This window comes from Neofelis nebulosa, chromosome 2 (assembly GCF_028018385.1).
Source record: "Neofelis nebulosa isolate mNeoNeb1 chromosome 2, mNeoNeb1.pri, whole genome shotgun sequence".
NCBI lineage: Eukaryota > Metazoa > Chordata > Mammalia > Carnivora > Felidae > Neofelis > Neofelis nebulosa.
The window spans coordinates 145974227-145990462 of NC_080783.1; the positions used below are offsets into that span (position 1 = coordinate 145974227).

Genomic DNA, 16236 nt, shown 5'->3' on the forward strand with positions numbered 1-16236 from the left:
GGAAGGGAGGTGTCCAGAGGAATTTTCTACCCCAAGGAAAGACTTTCTTTGGAAGAATATATTTCCACTCATCTAGATCTCACAAAAGGGAAGATAATCTGATCTACTACCCCAAACTAGTCTTTATACTCTTGCCTTTTTTTTCCTCTCTCTTCAATTTTTCCTTTTCTATTTTTCCTTCAGCTATAACTTTTTGCACAGTTAATGTGCATCATTTTTATTGTGTTCAGACTTTGGAGAGGAGCCACTCCCTAAATACTTTTTACCTGTTTTAACACGAAACACCCGAATACAAGTGGCCAGGTGTTTAAAATCAGTGAATTTCAGAAGGCAGCTGGCTCTGCCATCCAGAATCCAGGTGTCTAAACACCATGTGATCAGCTTGAATTTCTGGCAGTACCTAGAATTTCCCAACCAGGCATATCCTGACATGAAGCAGAATGTAGAAAATATCTACAAGCCTTCAAAGCTAAGGTAGAAATGTCCAAGCCCCTATTTTTTGTTACCAGGGAGAAAGGGCAGTGGGTAAATCAGTTAGGGATGTGTTTATGTAGCAAATAAGAACAACAGGGGGGAAACCACCTAAAACACTAAAGAAGGGAAGATTCAGTAGCCTCTCAAACAGTGAAGTCAGGGCATAAATAGGGCCTTTCTTTACAATTCAACATCCTTAGCAAGTGTCTTTCCTGCTCGGATCACAAGGTGGCTATTGCACTTCTAGTTCAGGTGAACCTGTCCCTTTAAAAAAGTTCTTCCCTGGGGTGCCTGGGTGGCTCAGTCAGTTAAGCCTCTGACTTGGCTCAGGATCTGATCTTACGGGGTTCCTGGGCGTGCCTGGGTTTGAGCCCCACATCCGGCTCTGTGCTGGCAGCTCAGAGCCTGGAATCTGCTTCAGATTCTGTGTCTCTGTCTCTCTCAGCCCCTCCCCCACTCATTCTCTCTCTCTCTCTCTCTCTCTCTCTCTCTCTCTCTCTCTCTCTCAAAAATAAATAAACATTAAAAAAAATGTCTTCCCTTAGGGCACCTGACTAGATCATGTGACTCTTGATCTTGGGGTTGTAAATTTGAGCCCATGTTGGGGAGATTACTTAAAAGTAAAGATTACTTAAACATAAAATCTTTAAAAAGAAAGAAGGAAGGAAGGAAGGAAAGAAAGAAAGAAAGAAAGAAAGAAAGAAAGAAAAGAAAAAGGAATTAAAAAGTTCTTCCCAAAAGCTTACCCAGTAATTTCTGCTTATTGGCTAGAACTGGCCCACATAACCAAACATTCCAGCAAGGGAGTCTGGGTAAATAAATATATTCATTTTCTGGCTTGTATAGCAGAGGGCAACAGGAAAAAGGCTTTCAGTAAGCCAACCACCAGTGTCTGCCACAGAAGGAATAGTAGAGGAAAGGAAGTGCCCTAAAGTTACCCACTGAGATGGGAAGTTCTTAGAGTTACTCCCACAGGTGAATGTCCCTTTCTAGACAAGACTGTGTAAATAGCTCTTGGTTACTGCCCCATGTTCTATCTGAACAACTTGTGTATGATCAGGCAGAGAAAAGACGCCTTCTGAGAAAGTCTATGGGGAGAAAAGTACTATCTGAACTGGAGATAGTCCGACTGGAAAAAGTTTTGCATGCCTCTGCTTGGCTAACTGCTACCTGATTCTTCGTTCCAGTAAGTATAGCAATTCCTCCAGAAGCCCACTTTGATTTCTTATACTGAATGACATGCTTTCGCTATGCCCCCAGGTAACCTTGAAGTCATCTCTCATAACATCTCTCTCTCTCTCTCTCTCTCTCATTTGTAAGGCTGGTTTAATGTCTTCTTTTCCCACTAGACGTGGAAGTTCTAAGAGGATAGAATCCATATCTGTCATTTTCACTGATACTCCCCAAGCACTTAGCACAACATCTGGCATATGATAGATGCTCAGTAAATTTTTATTAAATGGAATTAAACTGATCTGGCTCTCCTACTGTGTTGTGCTCCTTTGTAAGTTGTCACATTTATAATGACATAGTTATTTGTGTGATTATCTTTTTAAGTAAACTCTATCTCCAACTCATAACTGAGGGCTCGAACTCATAACCCTGAGATCAATGCTCTACCAACTGAGCCAGCCAGCCCCCCCATGTGATTATTGGTTTAAAATCTGTTTCCCCACTAACCTATTAGCCCTTTGAGAACAAGGAGTAAGTCAATTTGATTCACTGATGTATCTCTAGCCTCTTTCATATTGCCTGGTGTATAGGTAGGGGTATATATATGTTCCATGAATACCTGTTGAATGAATGAATGAATGAATGAATGATTACTTTAGTAAAGACGTGCACCCTCTCTGACCCTCAGTTTCCGAATCTGTGACTTGCAAGTTATCATGATTAAGTACCTGGCATGTGTAGAACTCAAAAATATTAATTCCTTTCCTCCCCATTGTGACCACAGACTGAATCTCCAGGGTTTGCCATAAGGATGAAAGAAAAGAGAACAGGGAATTCAAGGAATTTATCTGGGATTTGGAACAAGGAACTTTAATCTGTGACAGGAGGAAGGGGGTGTGACAGTCTGCTAGGGCTGTCTACCATGGACTGGGTTGGCTTAAAGATAGAAATTTATTCCCTTAAGTTCTAGAGGCTAGAAGTCTAAGATCAAGGTGTCAGCAGCACTGATTTCGTTTGAGGCTTCTCTCCTTGGCTTGTAGATGGCTAAAAGTCTTCTCTCTGTGTCTTCACATGGTCTTCTCTCTGTGCACGTCTGTGTCCTAACTCCCCCTTTTTATAAGGACACCAGTCACATGGGATTAAGGGCCATCCCAGTGACCTCATTTAACCCAAATTACCACTTCAAAGACCCTACCTACACATAACAGTCCCATTCAGAGGCACTAAGGTTGGGGCTTCAACATATGAATTTGGGGAGGACACAATTCAGCCCATAACAGGGAGCACTGGAAAATCTGTTACTACTTCTCTCTCATTTCTAAAAATAGCTCACACACAATCCTCCAGTGGTGGTCAATAGGCTTTAAAATGCAGGCAACCTTCACCTTAATATGAATCGCTTCCTTAAGTGGAATGCTCTCCAACTAACTGTGTGCAATCAGTGACACAGGTGGGAGACGAGGTGCAAGAATGAGAAATAAGTAGATTGGCTCACAGGTTGCTACTGGGAAGGGCAGAGGTGGGTAGCCCAAGGGATAATAATAAATAGAACTTATTAGACATTTACTATGTGTCATGCTAAGAATGAATGACATTAGTCCTCCTATTTATTCCTACCATTAACTCGATGCAGCAGATATATTACCATCATCCTCATTTTACAGTGGAGGAAGCTGAAACACAGAGTGATCGGGTCAGAGTGGAGATCTAAATCAAAGTTTGTCTGAGGCCAGAGCCCACGGTGCTGCTGTCTGGGGACAGTTTTCAACATGAGGACATAGACAGCACAAGAACAGGAGTGTCAAAAAGAGGTACGAGGGCCGGAAAAAACAAACTTCTGCTCTACGATTTTCCAAAAATAAAAATTATAATTGTGTGCATTAATTTCGACATGCATGCTGGAGGCTGCCGTGCAAGGAAAAGAGCTGCCAAATGCCCTGGGATTTACCACCCCACCCCAACACACTAGCCCCACTGTGGGGGTGCAACTCTTATCTACGCAGGAAGGGCTGGACTCAGCCCTGGGTGTTCCCCATTCTGGACAGCCTGTGGAAACAGATCCTGTCCTTAAACTCCTCCATGACTCAGGGCTTTCTCTAGGGCATGGTTCTCCACCCCGCCAGACCTAATACTCCTTTCTTACAACAGATATTTGTAACACTTCCTTTGCCATCATGGAATTAAATCCTTAGATAATAGAACCTACCCACACATAATTTCAGGGAAAAAAAAATAACACTACCTAGGGTGACCAACAGTCCTGGTTTACCTGGGACTGGAGAACTTTCAGGGACAGTGGATTTTCAGCACTAATTCTTTATTATAATATATGGAAGAAATAAAGTAATTTAAAATGACATGTATTAGAAGCCTTTGCTTGGGACACATTACATTAGAATACCCACTGAAGTAGTCAGTTGACTTATAATGAATAAGTTAAGAAATAAGAATGCATTTTATGCCTCTCTGCTAACAAAAAAGTTGGATTTTAAGTCTTAGAAATGTTTAATTTTAATTTAATTGCAAGAAGCATCAGATCTCCTGTGTTACATATTTGCACATAACAGTTACAAATGCAGGCTGATACAGTTGTGTCATTCTGGTGACTCAAATGCCATGACCAGCACTGCAGCAGGTAGTGTGATTTTCTGCAATGGTGAACATTTCTTGATAAAGTTCCAAATAAAATAAGTATGATCTCCCCTTCATTTAGTTGGTGACTGAATTCCTAAACACTTCTCTGACACCAATCAGTTCTCCAAAGGACACCTGGTTATCCTGCAATTCTGACACTGACTGAAGTTAGCACAGACCTCACAGGTTAAGGGCTCAGTCCCACAACACCCCCCCCACCCCCCCACCCCCCGCCACCCTGAGATGCCAGTCACAAGCTGTAGGTCCCCAGGTTACCTGTACTTCTGTCTGAGTTGACAGCAAATCAGAGGTGCACCAGGAACCCCTCCTTGGATTAGATCATTTTCCAGAACAGCTCACAGAACTCAGAGAAACACTTACTTATGTTTACTAGTTTATTATATAATTAAGGACATGATAAAGCATATCAGTGAATAGACAGTTGAAGAGATACACAGGGTAATGTATGTGGGAAGGGGTGTGGAGTTTCAGTGTCTTTTCATGGCACACCACTCTACATGGCACCTCCATGGGTTCACCTGGAAGCTCCCAAACCTTATACTTCTGGAATTTTTATGGAGGCATGATCAATCATTACCTCAATCTCTAGGCCCTCTTCCTTTACCAGAAGACAAGGAATGTAGCTGAAAGTTCCAAGCTCCTAGTCATGTGTGATCAGCCCCCATCCTAAAGCTATCCAGGAACCCACCAAGAGTCACCTCATTAGAACAAAAGACACTCCTATCACCTAAGAAATCCCATGGAATTTGGGAGTTCTGTGTGAGAAACCAAGGTCAAAGACCAAATATTAGAACAAAAGATGTTTCAGTGCTTTTCCCAGTTAAGAAATTGCCTTGATCTGGGGCGCCTGGGTGGCGCAGTCGGTTAAGCGTCCGACTTCAGCCAGGTCACGATCTCGCGGTCCGTGAGTTCGAGCCCCGCATCAGGCTCTGGGCTGATGGCTCGGGGCCTGGAGCCTGTTTCCGATTCTGTGTCTCCCTCTCTCTCTGCCCCTCCCCTGTTCATGCTCTGTCTCTCTCTGTCCCAAAAATAAATAAAAAACGTTGAAAAAAAAAATTAAAAAAAAAAAAAAAAAAAAAGAAATTGCCTTGATCTGTTGGTATATTTGAGAATCAGGTATAAAGAGGGACAATTCTTTGTTGTGTGAGACGTCTTACTTATTGAAACAGGTGTCTTCCTCCCCGGTTACCGCCTACTAAATGCTAGCTAAATTCAAGAGCCCAGTCTTGAATTTTCAAATAGCCCCAGTTGAGATCTACTTCTCTAGGGTGCCATCATGGAGGTGAGGAAACCCCTGGTGCCAACAGAACTAAGGATTCACCTAGACTGGAGATAAAAGCTACCTTGTGGGGTATTGTGATGAATTAAAATGAGATACTATGGAAATGCATAGCACAGTGCCTGGGCCATAGTAACCACTCAATGAATGGTAATCATCCCAGCTTTACTCTATTTCTTAAACATCCCAAACTTACTCCAGTCTGAGAGCCTTAGAATTTCTACTCCCTCTACTTGAAATATTCTTTCCCAGTCCGGCTCCTAATCATTTACATCTTAGCTCAGAAGGTCCTTTATCAGAGAACTTTTCATAGCCATCTATCTAAAGTAACAAACTTAATAAATAAATAAATAAATAAATAAATAAATAAATAAAGTAACAAACTTTATCCCTTCATATACCCGATCACATTACCTTGTTTATTTCATTCACAGCAATGGTCACAATCTGAAATTACCAGGTTCACTTGTCTACTTGTTTATTGTCTCTTTCTTCCCAGGCACCTTGTCTGTCTCACTCACTGGTCGTCACCAGCCTCTAGAGGAGAACCAGGCACTGAGTAAGGTCCTCAGTAAACACTGACTCAATGAGTGACTAGTGTGATTGTTAAACCAACGCATATGTGGCTTCAACTTAAAACTGATCTAGTTTGGGGCGCCTGGGTGGCTCAGTCGGTTGAGCGGCCGACTTCGGCTCAGGTCATGATCTCGCGGTCCGTGAGTTTGAGCCCCGCGTCGGGCTCTGTGCTGACAGCTCAGACCCTGGAGCCTGTTTCGGATTCTGTGTTTCCCTCTCTCTCTGACCCTCCCCCATTCATGCTCTGTCTCTCTCTGTCTCAAAAATAAATAAATGTTAAGAAAAAAAAACAAACTGATCTAGTTTATATGGACCTTAGAACTAGAAGGTCAACCATGAGATATTCCAGTCCAGCCTCTGGCATCTCCCCTTGCTACAGCTAAGGCAGGGAAAGGAGAACCTTTTGTAGCATGGACAAGTTAAGACCAGCTCAGTCGGTTAAGTGTCTGACTTCAGCTTAGGTCATGATCTCACAGTTCATGAGTTCAAGCCCTGCAGCAGGCTCTGTGCTTGTAGCACAGAGCCCGCTTCAGATCTTCTGTCACCCTCTCTCTTTGCCCCTCCCCTGTGCAAGTACATGCTCTTTCAAAAATAAATAAACATTAAAAAAAAAGATGTGGGGGTAAATAACTCCTCACATACTTGGCCTCGAATACCAGGAACCTATGTCTTTTCATTCCCCAGAGGGACCTGAACAATTAATTTTTGAAGCAGTGAAACAGGAGGAGAGCTGGAGCCAAAGGCCAAGAAGTTGGTTACCTAGTCCGTGGCAGTCCAAAGAAGTGTTATTAAAAAGGTTAAAAAGGAAAATGCAGAGGCCAAAAATGCCCATCTGGAGGACCGGCCAAGTACCCATGCCTGCCTTGAAGCTAGAAGCTATGGAGGCTGTGTTCGTCTACCACGGGCGTTGAGAAGCCCCTAGAGAATTCAAGTTTATAAATAAATAGACACTGGGCACTTTCTACATGCAAATCAAAGAATGGAAATTAAATGACCATTTCCAGGGGTGCCTGGTTGGCTTAGTCAGATAAGCGTCCGACTTTGGCTCATGTCATGGTCTCTTGGTTCATGAGTTCAAGCCCCACATCGGGCTCTGTGCTGACAGCTCAGAGCCTGGAGCCTGCTTCGGATTCTGTGTCTCCCTCTCTCTCTGCCCCTCCCCCACTTGCACTGTGTGTGTCTCTCTCAAGAATAAATAAACATTAAAAAATTTTGAGAAATGCCCATTTCCAGCTGCTCTTGTTCCTGAACTTTTCTCCGAGGAGATCGGAGGGTCCTGTTTTCTCATGATGATTGGATCTCTGGATCTTTGTAGACTCTGGGTGACCAAAGGCCTAATTCTTGAGAGAAAAGCCCAAAGAGGCTGCAGCGTGTCTTAATCCAACTTTGTTTTTATCTTTCCCCCATAAGGATTTAGATGCAGGGAATATCATTGTGGGAACAGACACTGGAAACAGCAAGAGGTTTGGAGTCAGGTGGACACAGGCTTGAACTCCACCCACCAATGATTACTAACTAAGACCTTAGATGATTTACATAACTTGCCTGTGCTTCAGTTTCCTGTTTTTAAAATAAAGTCAATAATACTTTTGCCACAGGGTTCCTATATGGACAAAGTAAAATTGCAATATGCATAAAATGTTTGGTATACCTTTGGGGGGCTGCATGCCGAGTATTTATTTCCTCACCACTAAGGGGGAGGGGGACAATGACCTCAAACTGGGGGAGCATGATGAGGATTTGTGTAGAAAATAGAAAAGCAGAGACAAGAAGGAGGAGGCAAAAGTGACTAACGCAGGAAGAGGTCACAGCTGAGTTATCATGTAGGCTAAAATTACTTTAGTTCATAGTCAGTAATAGGAGGCCCCAGTACACTTCAGTGATTCTGCTTAGGTTTTAGCTTCAGAAAACCTGGCTTCTTGTCCCAGCTCTGCTGCTTGCCAGGGAGCTGGGGCAAGCCATGTCACTTCTCAGGCTCCTTACAGGTAAAATGGGGTTATTAATACCTGGCTTATTGTGAAAATATACTGAGACACAGGATCGAAGGCACCTGACTCCCAGCAAGACTCATACTCTTAGTGGCTCTCCTTAACCATTGAAGAGCTGCTGAGCCAGCACCTGACGATACAAGAACAATGAATGTGAGCTTCACTTATTAGCATTTCAGCGGGTATAGTCTAGATTATGCTGTGGTTACAAGTAACCCTAAAATTTCAGTGACCTAAATATGAAGATTTCTTTTTTTTTTTTTTCCTTTAGTTTTTAAGTAGGCTCCCGCCATGGGGCTTGAACTCATGACCCTGAGATCAAGAGTCACATGCTCTACAGACTGAGCCAGCAGGCACCCTGAAGATCTGTTTCTGACTCACCCTGCTTTCTAGCATGGTCAGCCAGGGCTCTATGCCACAACACTGTCATCCTCACTCCAGGCCCCAGGTTGACAAAGCAGCCACTAGCAGGAACAGTGCTGGTTGCCATGACAAGGAAAAGATAAGATGGTGAAGCATCCTGACTTTCAAAGCTTCCACTCACATTTCACTGGCCAAAGCAAGGCACATACCTTCGAGTGGGTGAGAAAGTACAACCCACCATATGTCAGGAAGGAAAGAGAATGAGAATATCTGTGAGCGGCCTTAATGACTACTGTAGTTAGGGAGCAGAGACTTCAGAGTGATTTAATTCTCTTTTCCCAGAGAAAGACTTGCCATGGATTAGCTTGTTGAGAATTGGCACGTTACCAAGGATATGTTTCTCTTTTCTTGATGAAAATAAATTATTAGCAAATAATCTTGCTGAGCTGTTGCACTTTTTGCAATATTTTTGTGTTGCTATGCCCACTGCTGGGTTTCAGTACACTAAATTAATTTCTGTAGGCTTCTTTATTGTAGTCGAGAAGATCTTCCTTTCTCCCATGTCGTAAACGTGGACCTCCTTTATATGGTGCCTAATCACATTTTGAAACCCCAATTTCTGATGGCATCAGACGCATTGAACATTCTATCAAAAACCATGGATTTGAAATGGCCTGTGTTTGTATGTGTGTTTCCCACTAGAAGTTGGTTCTCTCAACCCAGAAATGCGGGAAAATAATGCTTCCTTCTCACTTCATAATATGCACGTGTTTTCCAGATCCTTCTTTTGTAGGAAGCCTTCCTAAAACTCAGGAGTGTATTGGTTATCTACTGCTGCATAACAAATTAGCCCAATACTTAGTGGGGTAAAAGAACAATAAACATTTGTATTTCCCACAATTTCTGTGGGTCATAAATTCCAGCAGAGCTGGAAGTTTTGAGTCAAAGCCTGCTGTGAAGTTGCAGTTAAGATACCAGCCAGGGCAGGAGCCACCTGAAGACTTCTCAGAGGCTAAAGGTCTGCTTCCAAGACACAGCCAAAGACCCACTTCCAAGTGACCTTCCAAGAATCACTCACATGGCTGAGAAGTGTTCGCTGTTGACAGGAGGTCTCATTCCTCCCTACACGCGGCCTCTCCACAGAACTGTTTGGGGAACTGTTTGGGGTCCTTTCCCCTGTGCAAGTGAGCCGAGAGAGGCAAAGACATAGGCTGCAATGTTTTTTATGACTGAAACCCAAAGTCACACACTGTCACTTCCACGGCGTCCTAGCACACATTCAGCATAGGATACCACAGGAGGGCATTATACATGGTGTGAATACCAGGAGGCAAGGATTATTGGAGGCTGGCTTTCACAGGAAGTAATGCAAGAATTCTTTCAACTGACTCGAAGTCCACTCCAAATATAAAAAATAAAAACTACGAGATAAATTCTGTGAAGGTAAAGACTTTTTTCTTCTGTTTGTTGTGCTTACCTTTAGACATGACCTAACATAATCGATTCTCAATAAATATTGGTGTAATGAATAGATAAGATGAAAAATCAGGAAAACTTTTTTTGAAAAGCTCTCAATAAAACATTATAAGTACTATATATTTTTAAGTTCCAAGTAGATACCAAATAAACATTGAGAATATAAGACAAGTCCACTGCAAGTTGGTCCAAGCTCATCAACTTTTAGTAGTAGCAGGATTTCATCAGGAAGGCAATGTAGCACAGTTTGTAGATTCTGGGTTAAAATCAGGAGAACTCAGCGATGCCTGGGTGGCTCCGTCGGTCAAGCCTCCGACTTCAACTCAGGTCATGATCTCATGATTCGTGGGTTTGAGCCCCACGTCGGGCTCTGTGTTGACAGCTCAGAGCCTGGAGCCTGCTTCAGATTCTGTGTCTCCCTCTCTCTCTGCCCCTCCCCTGCTCATGCTCTGTCTCTCAAAAATAAATAAATGTTAAAAATAAAAATTTAAAGAAATCAGGAGAACTCAGATGAGAACAAGCCATTTAATGTCTCTGGGCCTCAATCCCCCTACCTACAACAGTAGAGGTTTGGACTACATGATATCAAAGGTACTTCCAGCAAGAACATTCTAACATTATTTGAATGTCACCATACATTTGAAACTAAGCTTATGAGAAAATATTTCTGATCAACTTTATTGATTAGACAGTTCTTCCATATGTGCTAGGTTTGAGGCTAATATGTGTACATAGGTCTGGGTTTGTTTAAGGTTTGCAGGGTGAATTATTAAGTCTATTTGTATAAAAATTCTAGAATTTCTTTCTGAGAAAGAATTTAATGGAAGTGAGAGTTTCGTTCAAAAACAATTTCTTAAAAATTAGATGTATGGGGCATGTGGGTGGCTCAGTCAGTTAAGTGTTCAACTCTTGCTTTCAGCTCAGGTCATGATCTCATAGCTTGTGGGTTTGAGCCCAGCATTGGGCTCTGTGCTGATAGAGCAGAGCCTGCTTGGGATTCTTTATGTCTCCCTCTCTCTCTGTTCCTCCCCCACTTGTGCTCTCTCTCTCTCTCTCAAAATAAAAAAAAAAAAATAGACTTAAAAAAAATTGGGACAGGTGATTTTAGAAACAGCCCCATGTCTACCTATCGAATTATCTAACTTCATAGCACCCATTTGCTCATGTCTGCTACCCAAGAGATGGGCTGAAAATAAAATGGATGCATTAAAATTTGGGGCACCTGGGTGGCTCAGTCAGTTAGGTGCCCGACTCTTGATTTCAGCTCTGGTTAAGATCTCGTAGTTCGTGAGTCCACACTGACAGTGCAGAGTCTGATTGGGATTCTCTCTTTCTCTCAAAGAAACTCAAAAGAAACTCAAACTCTCAAAAGAAACTCCATATTCATTCTTGTTCACCCTTCATTCCTCCTCAATAAATAAACTTGAAACAATTAAAAAACAACAACAACAACAAAAAACAATGGATGCTTTAAACTCTGCAGCAGTTTCTTCACACGTCACCTAGAGCTGAACACAGTACTTCCAAGCGTGCTCTGACCAGAAGGGAAGAGAATGCAAACATTCCCTTATCTGGGGCTTCAGAATGTTAGAATTTTATTTAGGGGGTGTGCATTTCTGAACTCTTGATTCACAGTGAGTTGGCAATAATGAAAACTTCACCTGGACTTTTATTAAACCACATCTTCACCTGGACTTTGTATTAAACATTCTCTTGTTGGAACCACCCCGTTGTTCTTAGTCTAGGTGTCCTCGGATCCTGCTTTATGCCACATATGCATCGGTGGTGTTTTGGTTAACATCCCCAAATTCCTCCTTCCCCTCCTTTCCATTCAATCTCCTGCTGGATCAACCATAAGCCACAGGAGCCCACTGGCCTAGTTCACACAAATCAGCCTCCACAGAGAGCCGGGTGGACGGTGGAGACTGGATCTGGAGGAACAAGGTCAAGATATTCAGCACAGGTGGTCTTTTCTGGGTCATTAATGAAAATGTGGGACATTCAGGACCATGAATGGAAATCTTCTGCATAGCCGCTAGACATTTTTCATCTATAGTCATGATAGTCATCTACACACAGACTCTCTGGTATAATAGAACAAGGAATATTCTTTTTTGTATATGTTAAAATTTTTATTTTAAGTAGACTCCACACCCAACGTGGGGCTTGAACTCATGACCCACAGATCAAGAGTCACATGCTCCACCCACTGTGCCAGCCAGGCGCCCCTGACAAGGAACATTCTTAACATACTAATATCTCCTTCTAGTACTGTTCTTTTTTTTTTCTTTAGTTTTATTAAGATATAATTCACATCATACAATTCACCCATTTAGTGTATAAATCGATGGATTTTGGTATATTCACAGAGTTATGCAACCATCACAACAATCGATTTTAGAACATTTTCATCTCCTCAAGAGAAACTCCATATCCATTCTCGTTCACCCTTCATTCCTCCTCAAACACCCCGAGCCCCTGGCAACCACTAATCTACTTTCTGTCTCTACAGATTTTGCCTATTCTGGAGATTTCACATAAATAGAATTATACAAAATATGGCCTTTTTGTGTTTGGCTTCCTTCACTAAGCATAATGTTCTCAAGGCTCATGCACGTTACAGTGTATACCAGTGCTTCAGTTATTTTTATTTTAATATTTTTTTATTTTTGAGAGAGAGAGTGCAAGTGAGCAGGGGCAGAGAGAGAGAGGGGAGAAGGGGACAGAGGATCCAAAGCAGGCTCTGCTCTGACAGCAGAGAGCCCGCTTCAGGGCTCAAACTCACGAACTATGAGATCATGACCTGAGCTGAAGTTGGACGCTTAACCAACTGAGCCACCCAGGCGCCCCCATTTCATTTTATTGCCAAGTGATACTTCACTGTATAGATAGACCACATTTTCTTTACCCACTCACCAGTTGATGGACATTTGGGTTGTTTGGGGCTTTTTGGCTGTGATGTATAATACAGCTATGAATGTCCATGTGCAAGTTTTTGTGTGCACACAATTTTCATTTTTCTTGGGTATATGCTCAGAAGAAGAATTGCTCTACTCACACAGGCCATATGGTAACTCTATGTTTAACCTTGTCAGAAACTGCCAGACTGTTTTCCAAGGGGGCCATACCATTTTACATTTCTACAAGCAGTGGGTGGTGTTTCCATTTCTCTACTCCCTTGCCAACACTTGGTACTTGTCATTTTCGTGACAGCCATAGGGTAAGTGAAGCAGTGTCTCCTTGTACTCGTGGTTTGCATTTCTCTGATTGGTAAAGATGCCAAGCATTTCCATGTGTTCATGTGCCACGGGCATGTCCTCTTTAAAGAAATGTCCATTCAGGTCTGCTGCCCGTTTTGGAAAATTAAGTTGTGTGATTTTTATTATTGAATCGTAGGGGTTCTTTATATATTTCAGATATGTCTCTTATGATATATACAGTTTGCAAAACTTATCTCCCATGGTGTGTGGGGGGTGTCATTTTACTTTGTTGATGATGTCCTTTGAAGCACAAAGCTTTTGGGGTGCCTGGGTGGCTCAGTCGCTTAGGCGTCCGACTTCAGCCCAGGTCATGATCTCGCGGACCGCGAGTTCGAGCCCCGCATCGGGCTCTGGGCTGATGGCTCAGAGCCTGGAGCCTGCTTCCGATTCTGTGTCTCCCTCTCTCTCTGCCCCTCCCCCGTTCATACTCTGTCTCAAAAATAAATAAACGTTAAAAAAAAAAAAGATTTATGAAGCACAAAGCTTTCAATTTTGGTGACATCCACTTTATCTATTTTTTCTTTTGTTGCGTGTGCTTTTGGAGTTATATTCTAGTGCTGTTTTGAGAGCTACTTTTTCTTAGCTTCCTGTTCAGGTTTAGAAAAATAGTTCTGATTTCCCTTTCCTGCTCCAAATGACTTAGGATAGTAGAAGCTAATATTTACTAAGCACTTACTATGTGCCAGGTTTTTAGCTAAGAGTTGAGACAGCTTGGGTAAACCAGCCCAGGGCCCCAGGGTTAGGGGGATTAATCCAATCTGATTCTGGAGCCCCTACTTCACTGTCCTACTGAATGTGTGTCTTCCTCATCTTGACATTTGTTTCATTTTTGCAGGAGGAAAACAGTGTATCTGCTGTTAGTGTTGGACAAGTTACTCTGTCCATGTTCTTTGTTTCCTTCCCTTCCCTGAGGTGAGTCCTCCGCCCCACCCTTTCTAGAACTGCCAGAATCTACAGAGTCTCCAACACACACACACACTTGTCCAAAAGGGCAAAACAACAGCCTTGTTCATGACACAGAATAAATACCAAGTCCCTGATGCCACAACTGAAGCTGCCCTATCCCAGAGGTGCCAAGTCTTTGGTCATGACAGTCTAGGGACTGACAGGCAGGAGCAGCTCTGACACCCCTCGAAAGGGAATTCCGAGCTGGGGTTGCCCTGGAACTCACACCGAAAGCCCCAAATTTAAAACACTTCGCCTGTCAATTCAGTCAAGTCGAATCATGTGGGGCGATAAATGACAGAAGCTGGTCAGAGGAGTTTCTCAGTTCTTCCTTTGACTTGGACAATATTGACGTTCAAATTTCAACTTTAGTTTCTCTAAGTACACGAGGTCAGAATTATGTAACAGGAGCCCACAAGCTTCTTCCCTCCACCCTCTGCCCCCTTTCCCACTGTGTCCAGCTGCCTAACGCAGCCATTTGGAATTCCTTCAGAATGTCTCTCAGACTCAGCTTCCCTCTCTAGTTCATCCTTCTTGCCACTGCACCTGCGCAGGTGGTTCTCATCTCTTGGGTGAACTAACTGGACTTATTTCATAGTCTCCTCTTCAATCCAATTGAGTTGAAACAAATGATCCCATCATGGTTATCTTCCTCAATCGATTATGAGATCTTTAAGGTCAGAGACCAAAAAGAATTAATTTCCCCAGAACTAAGCTTGGATTCTGCCATCTCTAGGCATTTAATTAGCATTTGTGGAAGGACTGCTCAGTGCCAGAATGTGCCCACCACCTGCAATAACAATTAAATGTCACATGAACCAGGTGTTCCAGGAAACCCTCTCCTGTCCTGCTGTCGTGTGCATGGACTTGGCTAGCATTCGAAGGGGGAGGTCAAGACAAAGTAGGTATCTTGTCTCACACAACTCGGGAGGGGGGAGGCCATCTGCTGGCCTGTAAATTCCTCTTTATCTTAGTGATGGGAAAGAGTCTGGCCTGTGTCCCTCCTAGACCCATGTCTACCCAGGCCCACCAAGTGACCAGGAAGTTTGTTGTGTTTCCTAGATACAACCACACCTAATTTCCTGAGCCTAAACACCCCTGAACACCGACGAAGGAGTAACCCCAAAAGTTAGGTAAGCATTGCAAAATCATTCCTAGTAGCACAGATAGTGATATCCCGTCTTAGTAACCTGCTCCCTGTGACCTTGTGGGGAAAGGTGGAGGTGAGCAGACAGGACAAGGGGTCAATCACATTGAGCTTTCAGGAGCTACACCAAATGGATGTTCCAGTTGCCCTCTACTTCTCTCTCTCCAGGCCTCTGTCACCCTCCTCACATCCTGTCTCTAAGTTTCCTAGGTAGCATCCCCATCCCTTAGCCACAGAAAGCTGCCCCATTCCTCACAAGAGGAAGCCGTCCTAAGTTGTCGCTGTCTCTTCTTAAGTGCAAAAATTAATGACTTGGACTTCAGCTGGATGTTAATGGAAGATTTCCTCTGCCCAGCCTGCTGCTTGCTCTCAAGTAGGAGGAACGTGGGCTGGTCCTGTAGTGGAACACAGTGTGCACGTTCACTGACTTTCCCTCTCAGGCCGTGAGGGTGGCCAGCAGAGGCCAGTTTCCTCCTGAATTACCTAAGGACAGATGTCCACCACCCCCCTCCCCCACCCCGCAGTCAGTATTACTCATCTGCCAAAGAGAATGCAGGCCAGTAACACAGAGGCAAAGTACTTTTCAGCCATCAGCGTGTTTTTCACCTAGCCCTATGATGAAAACTTTGGCATTATTGTGGTAAAGTCGTTTTTGTTTCCTTACTGGATCCATGTCATTACAAAGGTCCCTGTAAGTTGAGAATGTTTGTTTACTTCCTATGATGGAATTTGTTGATCCCCACATTTCTCCCCAGATGGAGCGGGGGTGGGGAGGATCTTTGCTTATCCTACCACAGCAGTAAAGAAAAAACTTAGAAGTTTGCCTGTAGAAAGAATTAGCAAGATAATTGCAGGGGGATGTTTATGGATTCAGGGCCTTGATCTATAAAGTGTCCTTAA

General features: G+C 43.2%; 1 long non-coding RNA gene across 1 annotated transcript; it reads left to right on the forward strand.

Moving 5' to 3' along the window:
- The first annotated feature begins 1421 nt into the window (after positions 1-1421).
- On the forward strand, positions 1422-15333 carry LOC131504404 (uncharacterized). Its single transcript, XR_009257977.1, has 3 exons — positions 1422-1660; positions 14080-14156; positions 15252-15333. It is a non-coding gene; the product is annotated as an uncharacterized LOC131504404 (long non-coding RNA).
- Positions 15334-16236: the final 903 nt, after the last annotated feature.